The sequence below is a fragment of the Acanthopagrus latus genome, chromosome 13 (assembly GCF_904848185.1).
Source record: "Acanthopagrus latus isolate v.2019 chromosome 13, fAcaLat1.1, whole genome shotgun sequence".
Taxonomy (NCBI): Eukaryota; Metazoa; Chordata; class Actinopteri; order Spariformes; family Sparidae; genus Acanthopagrus; species Acanthopagrus latus.
In genome coordinates this window covers 11187828-11195191 of record NC_051051.1, presented here as the reverse complement: position 1 = coordinate 11195191, position 7364 = coordinate 11187828, and positions in this window count along the sequence as shown.

Sequence of the window (7364 nt, the reverse complement as noted above, 5' to 3'; positions counted from 1 at the left end):
CCTCAAGTATTTTCAATTTCACATGTACAACTGAATATTCATATTCACATGTTATCGAAAATTGTCCACCTGAAATTTACATTTTCGTGTGTGGATTACATACACAAGGGCCTCTCGCGCAGCACATTTTTATTGGCTATTCTCTTCCTGGGGCTAAGAAGGCACGAGGCCAAGAGCATTGTGGAAAACCGTACCAGAATTGAAATGGCTACGTTGGTATTCTCAAAAGTGTACTAAAATTTGAACACGAAAATAAAATGATGTCACATGTGACACCTGGGCATGATCACTTCGACTGGAAAAGCAGCTTATGTTAAATTTACACAAGTGCCGACCTCTAAAAGTTTGGGCCGAACAAGCACAGGAAGACTGATGTTAGTGTCCAGTTTGAAATCTAAGTCAAAGGTCACAATTTTACCATATTATGCTGTAGCTAAACTACTAACACCATTAAGCTACGTACGCAACATACTGTATTTACATTCAGAATGGGAGTTACAAAGGTGATACAATAATTCTAACCCAAACCAACATGTTTTCCTGAACCCAACCCACTGAAAAAGAATTCCGGTAAAGTATAGCACGCTGACATTCAAGTCAACCGTGTGAAGCTCCGTGATAGGAGACACAGCAAAAGACTCGGACAAGAGAGAAGGATGGATAGAAAGAGAAGGGCAATAAAAGTGTTGAGGAGGGATCTTTATTTAGTTTAGGACTCAGACTCTAAAGTGAAAGCAGATGGGACTCTCGTCTGGAATAGTTTCCACTTGAAGTCTTGGACGCGTGTTTGCTCGGCTCGCTCGTTTCTGAGCCCGTTCCAGTTTTCTCCAACCTGTGTTTCTGGGCCTGCAACACAAGGTTTTTTTCGAACCACACGCAGGAACACACACACAAAACCTGCCCGCGCTCACAAGGACTTAGGTACGAGCGCCGGCACACAGACGTTAGAGCGTTTCCCTGCGACGTGCGCAGAGATGCTCCGGGAGAGAAACGCTTCATAACAAGGCGAGAGTTCGCCGTGTGAGGTCAGCAGGGTGGTACTGGAAAGACCCTCCGCAGTGACAGGGCGAGCGAGCGTGAGAGAAAGCACAAAAGCAAAAACAATAAGATGTCTGGCTCGGCTAAACAATGCCGAGCGAGGTTCAGGAGGGGTCAGTTGACAGTGTTGCCGGACAATAACTTACAGTAACAGCTTACAATGCTGAGGCGGTTTATTTTGTTCCCCCCCTTCGGGTGACAAGAATGATGTTTGCGAACGCGAACATCTGCAACGTGACACAGACGAGCAGAGTCGGGGAAATAACCAACCCTCGTATTTATCTTTGTGTAAATGCAAAACGGACTCTGGCACGGAGCTGCACAAAGCGCGCGAGCCAAGTGCGTGATCTCAGCACGCAGAGATCCCGAAAAACAAGCATCTACGATATGTACTCCGTCTGCGTCCTCCGATCTGACAGGCGAGCCGCACTCCCATTCATTCACGACGCCTGAGAGTGAAGAGCGCGTGCGTGGGTGTCTCAGAGCCGGCCTTCAGTTTAGAGCCGACTGTAAAAAGATCCATATATGTATTTATAGCCGGCTGTAAATGAAGTACAATCAGCGGCTGTTGGGTTCTCTGAACGCACATATGCCGGGCCATGAGTGATTGTCCTACTCTGGAAGTTTGGGTCTCTGAAACACGCATTTACTCTATGTGCATTGTGTAGCCGCACACACACACACACACACACACACACACACACACACACACACAATGTAGGGGATGATTAAGCTGTTTTCAACATCTCTGGCTGTACTCTCTGGAGAGTCACTGTTTTGGTCACCTTCTCCATCACTTAGAGTTGTGCTTGTGCAAGTTTTATTTTTAGCCAGTGATTAATGGCACGGGCCGCTCTTTTGTGAGCGGCCTCCCCGTTTGCCCATTATTCAGTGGAAAACACTGGAGCGCGACGAGAATAAAGTATTTTCTCGTTGCCGTGCCTGAATCCGTGCAGGCCAGCTCCTTTTCACACGGTGTACTATTCACAAGGTCCGCAGACTTGGATCCGGTTCAAGCATCAACCCCATGATATGCATTTCTCACAAATCCCAGCGTCTGCTGGCCCCGAGGATTACACTGTCCCTCACCCTCAATCACTTTTTCCGTGTCAAAAGGCCAGAGTAAGTGTGATGCCAGCCTTAGTTTTAGCTGCTGCTCTGCACTTTTTAAGCTTCTGGGGAGGGAACAAGTGGAGCAATAATTGGAGTTTCTAGACAAAGAATTCAAACATTTAAAGTTTAACTAAACTAATGAGTAACTAACTTAAGTGTGTAAGTATTTTTAACTACCGGGTGGTACCTATCCAAATATGACAGGGTGTGGTATGAGCAACCAACCTGGGGTAATGAGTTGTGTCAAATCTTATAAATCCACTGTGTTTTGAAATGAGCATACATAACTACCAACAATGGAGCGACAGAGAAGACTGAAAGACAAACTACAGTTTGTGTTTTATGGTTTGGAGTGGTTTGTGCATTAGTGAAGCACAAAAAAAATTGCATATTTCTCAACACATCAAAGCTTTACACTCACAAATATCAGTCAGTGGAATACACTGTATCATGTATAGTACGTTGAAAGCTGATTCAAACTGCATGATGTTGAAACAAAGCTGCCGATTTAGACATTGGCTACCTGCAGATGTGGGAGAGGATTCACAGCGGGCAGAAAATTCTTTATGTCAAAAAAGCAGGAAGGCAAAAACTAAACAGTTTCACTCTGAGCAGCTTCTGTAATGAAATGGAATTCGCACCTCATCCATCTTATTCCAAACACTCCAACCTCCTGGGCACATTTCTCTGCCTCTCTCTCTCTCCCTCCTTCATTCAAGGCTCGCTGGCCTTGACGTCTTACTGTTCCTCCGAGTGACACGCCGCGCTGCCAGGAATCCAGTTCATCTGAGCTATGCGCGACCACAAAACCGTATTCTTTACAACCTGGACGATTCTCACAGCAGGGGGGGGCAGGAGAGGCGAGAGGAAGAGGGGGTGATAGAGCCGAAGCAAAACTCGCCTCCTGTCAAAAATCCCCCCCTGCGGTGTGTCTGAAATGTTCGGGGAGATAGTGGTTTGTATTTACTTGTATGTCTACAAATAGTAACCGCATGTGCTGAGTGTTCAGACCGCTGAGCACAGAGAGCTTAAAGGAATGTTGCGAGGCTGACAGGGAAAGTCAGGGTTGCTTTTATGCTGGAAGCACTGAGGGATACGAGAGAGAAATGGTGCCCTTTCTTGGCCACGACGATGGATTTTTAAGATCTTGCTGTTTTTTTAAAATGCTATCCTGTCAGGGTCTCAGAGTCTCCGGTTCAAACCTCTGACCTTTCAATATAGCAGATTTGTCTCTCTTTGTGAGCACATCAAAAACTGAAAATTTTGTCAGGACAAATCTGCACATGAATCAACACGCACTGCTATTGACAGACCAACTCCTTCAGTCGCACCATTTAAAAGGTGCTACTTTTTAAAATTTGCCTCGACACCAGAGGTCTACAACAATGCAGGATTTGTGGTTAGCAAGGTAACTTCAGGTCCAACCCTGAGCTTTCAGGGTAACGATGATGGTGGTGCGCTTCTTTACCGGGTACATCCTCGTGGTATTTTATGCTGCACACCTAACCCGCTTCAGATTACAGATCAGCACTTGAAAAGCACCACACACTGGCCAATCAGTTCTCTCGGAAAAAGTTGCATCGCCCCTTTTAGAAGATCCCACGGAGCCTGAAACGTAGCTCGTCAGATGATTCCATGACGCGGGCTGACTGGATATGTTGAAGCTGCCCCGTTGTAAGGGCCTCAGGACTGTTATCATGAATCAAAACACTAAATAATCCTTTCAATGAAGAGGATTTGTTGAGGAAAAGGGTTTAATGAGGTGAAAGAGTAATGTTTCCCTCCAGAGAAAGAATTCGGTTCGTCAACTGAGAAAATGAATATTCTTCCAATTTTCTCCATGTCAGCCTGACCTACGTTACATAAATGGTTTAATCAAGTATAAAATAGCTAAGTGGACCTCTGAGCACCTTGTGTCCACTCCCCTGGCACTGTGACATGTTTATGCGTTACAACAAATGCTTAAGCCAACGAAGCCTGTGTCCAAATCTCCCCTGTCTTTTCCAGGGGAAGAGTTAGCGTGCTGCCATCTTTCACACTGACACTGCTGGAAAACAAACCTTGAAGCACTGACCGGTACCATGTTTCATTACGCGAAGGTTTAACAAAAATAAACCACGGGCTAAAAGAAACCAACCAGTGTTGAGCGACTGCAGTGAATCAGGAGGAGATAAGAATGGACCAGAGCATCGCCAGCAGCACAGTCACTTGCAAAAAAAAAATACCTCCATTTTTCTTGTTACATTTTTTTTCCTTCCTTGCCTGCCGCCAGGTTCAGATAACTCTTGTTTTTCCTCAATCAGCAAGTGTTTCAGGCTGTGTTTTTCCTCGCCAGATATAATTCAAAATGACAGTGCACTGTAAGTATGATAGAGAGGGGCTTTGGAAAGGTGCAATACCCCGATGCATCTATCTAAATCTCTGTAACTATCGGCCCGGGGAAAAGGGGAGGCAAAGGGAGTCAACAGCAGAGGACACAGTAGGGGAGGTGGCAGTGATGAGAGTGAACTCTCATGCTCAGGTTACGGAGGGAGTCTGCTCTCCGGACATGACAGGAAACGTGGGAGCCATGGGGGACACCTCTAAGTTATCCACAGCGCCCCCGTAAATCTTCATCATTCACAGCTCGCTATGCCTGATATCTCTATTACGGGGTCTGCGGCTGTCATCGGTAAAGAAAGCCAAACCGATTCTTCCGGAGGTTAACCATTCATTATAAGGCTAAAAAAAAAAAAAACCCACCTCGTTTAAATCTGACTCATTTAATCTCCAGCCTCGCCACCCACTTCGACAGGGGGACAGTCCGCTCCGGTCGCCTGACCTTTCGGGCGCGTACGCGGTCGTGGAATAAGCTTCACAAGAGGCTCGGCATCGCTGTAAATCAGAGAAAGCGAGCCAGGTTTATATCAGCCAGAAAACAACATTTTTGGAAGTCGCAAAACCGTAAACCCTGTTAATGCGATTTCTCTCTCTCTCTGCTCCCTCTCTCACTCCTTTCCGTGCAAGAGAGAAGAAATGTGGTTTCATTACTCAAGTGGGCCAAAACAGATTGTCCTTTTTTTCTTTTTTCTTTTTTTTTTTTTTCGTATTTTACTCACAGAAACAGCCTGTGAGAGACACCCTGGGAGACATGTGGAGCCCTGAGACACTGGCTTATAATCAAACACAGGAACCACAGTATCCTGACTCAGCTGCTACTACTACTGACAGCTGCAGTGACTCAGCCCTGTCAAAGAAACACTTGGCTGCCATTTACGGTAATGATTTATTATATAATGAGCACTCCGCACTACTCAGTTTCCCTGCTGAGTTTCTTAAAGGTGGTGCCACATTCCAGTGTATCATCAGTCTTACCTTAATCAATACAAGGGTGACACAGAAACAAAATGTTCAAAGAACTGCGGGGGCTTTGGTAATACTCGCCAGACCTTGCCTGGGTTTAGCTTCCATGAATCATGACCACACCTACTCACTGGATGCGGACCAGCCATCCCATTGGCTCCTAAATGTCTGATTGAATCGTCAACAGCTCTACTGCTGCCACCAACACAAAATATGACAAAGAGGAAACAAAATGGCAGCAACCAGACCATATTCACAGGGCGGCCATTTTCCTTTTGACTGAGAAGGAAGCTCAATTGTTTCCAACTGTTTTACAGCCTTATAATATCACCACTTACCAGTTGATCCACAACTGAAAAGATGACAGTTATGAAATCCAGAGGGATTTGGGCCATTTTTCAAGGTAAAACAACATATTTTTGCAAACCAGCTAGCGAGAATGAGACTTCAGCCAATAGAACATTTCTGAAGTCAAGGGGTAAAGACAGCAAGAGAGTTAGTTAACTACACTGCAAGCTTGATTACATTCATTGTGTTACTTAAAGGGGTCCTGTGGAACTTCACTTCTGTGTTGTACTGGAAGCCAGTCATTAGTTTATGTTACTGAATTCCATTACTAGACTACTGTCGCTCTCTGTTAGCAGAACAAAGACAAGTTACTCAAAAATGTGCACAAGTGTAACGTGAATGGCTCCTGAAGTAAAAAACTTTACATGGGCATAGTTTTTACACTCTTGATATTCATGGAGAGTAGAAATGCTCGGTGTACTGTAAATATTATTAGACCAAGGTACTAATTTATTATTTTTCAGAACAATTTTAAATGTTAGTTTATGAATTTGTTTGTTTGCCTTTGTTTGCTTTATTTTTTATTGGATTATGTCACTGTCTTATTAACATTATTCTATTGTTACATATGTTTGATCAAACCAGAAGGTGTGAATTTTCAAAAATCCAATATAATACTAATCACAAAAACAAAGACACCCACAGTCCAAGAGTGTCTGTATTGGCAACTGAGAGATGGAGAGGGTCTAATGTTTCTCGTCACGTCAACATCGTCCAACATCTGGCCAATAAAAAAGTGACTCATACCTGGAAATTACTACAAATTGTTGCACTGAGCCTCTTTAAATAAATGTGTCCAAGATGTGGGTTATTTTTCAGAGTGAATTACTCCATTCTTTCACATTGTGTGAACGGTAAATGTTGGAGAAGAAGTCATTGATGGCTAACGTTAGCTGTTAGCATTTGTCTTTTCAGTTGCTGATCAATCAGGAAGCATAGAATTGATAACAAATTGAAGTGTATATGGTCTATGGTAAAATGTAAAAGTATTCGCTACATTACACATATTCATTATTGATAAGGATATCTTCTTCTTCTTGCTGGAACTGGCTGACCAGTATAGCTTTACTGGCTGATCCATTGAGATAAGCATTGGTTGTACTAAATGCTGTTGTACTTCCATGCTGTGAGTTTGGAAAATACTTTAAAAAGAAAAGACACCGCTGTCTTTACATGCAACCCACATAGATAATATTATAATATTTGAAGAGAAAAAATAGTGTTAGATTTTGCTCCACGGCTCAAAACTAAACTAATGCTCGTATTTTCAAACGCCAGCCAGCAGTTCACACTCTTCAGCTGACAACTCAGAGGAGCGCGATGCTCCCGCTCTGTCAGAGAGTGTCTGTCAAAAAGAAAAAAAATCCTACTGAACTTGAAGTCAATTCATTTAAGTGCATATAATGTGGATATAAGCCATCGTGCTTAGCAACACTTTTTTCTCTCCAACTTAATCTAAACAAAGTGTTGTGCACATTTTTCATGCCTGCAGTACTTAAGGAGTCCAGTGCTTTAAGCTGAGA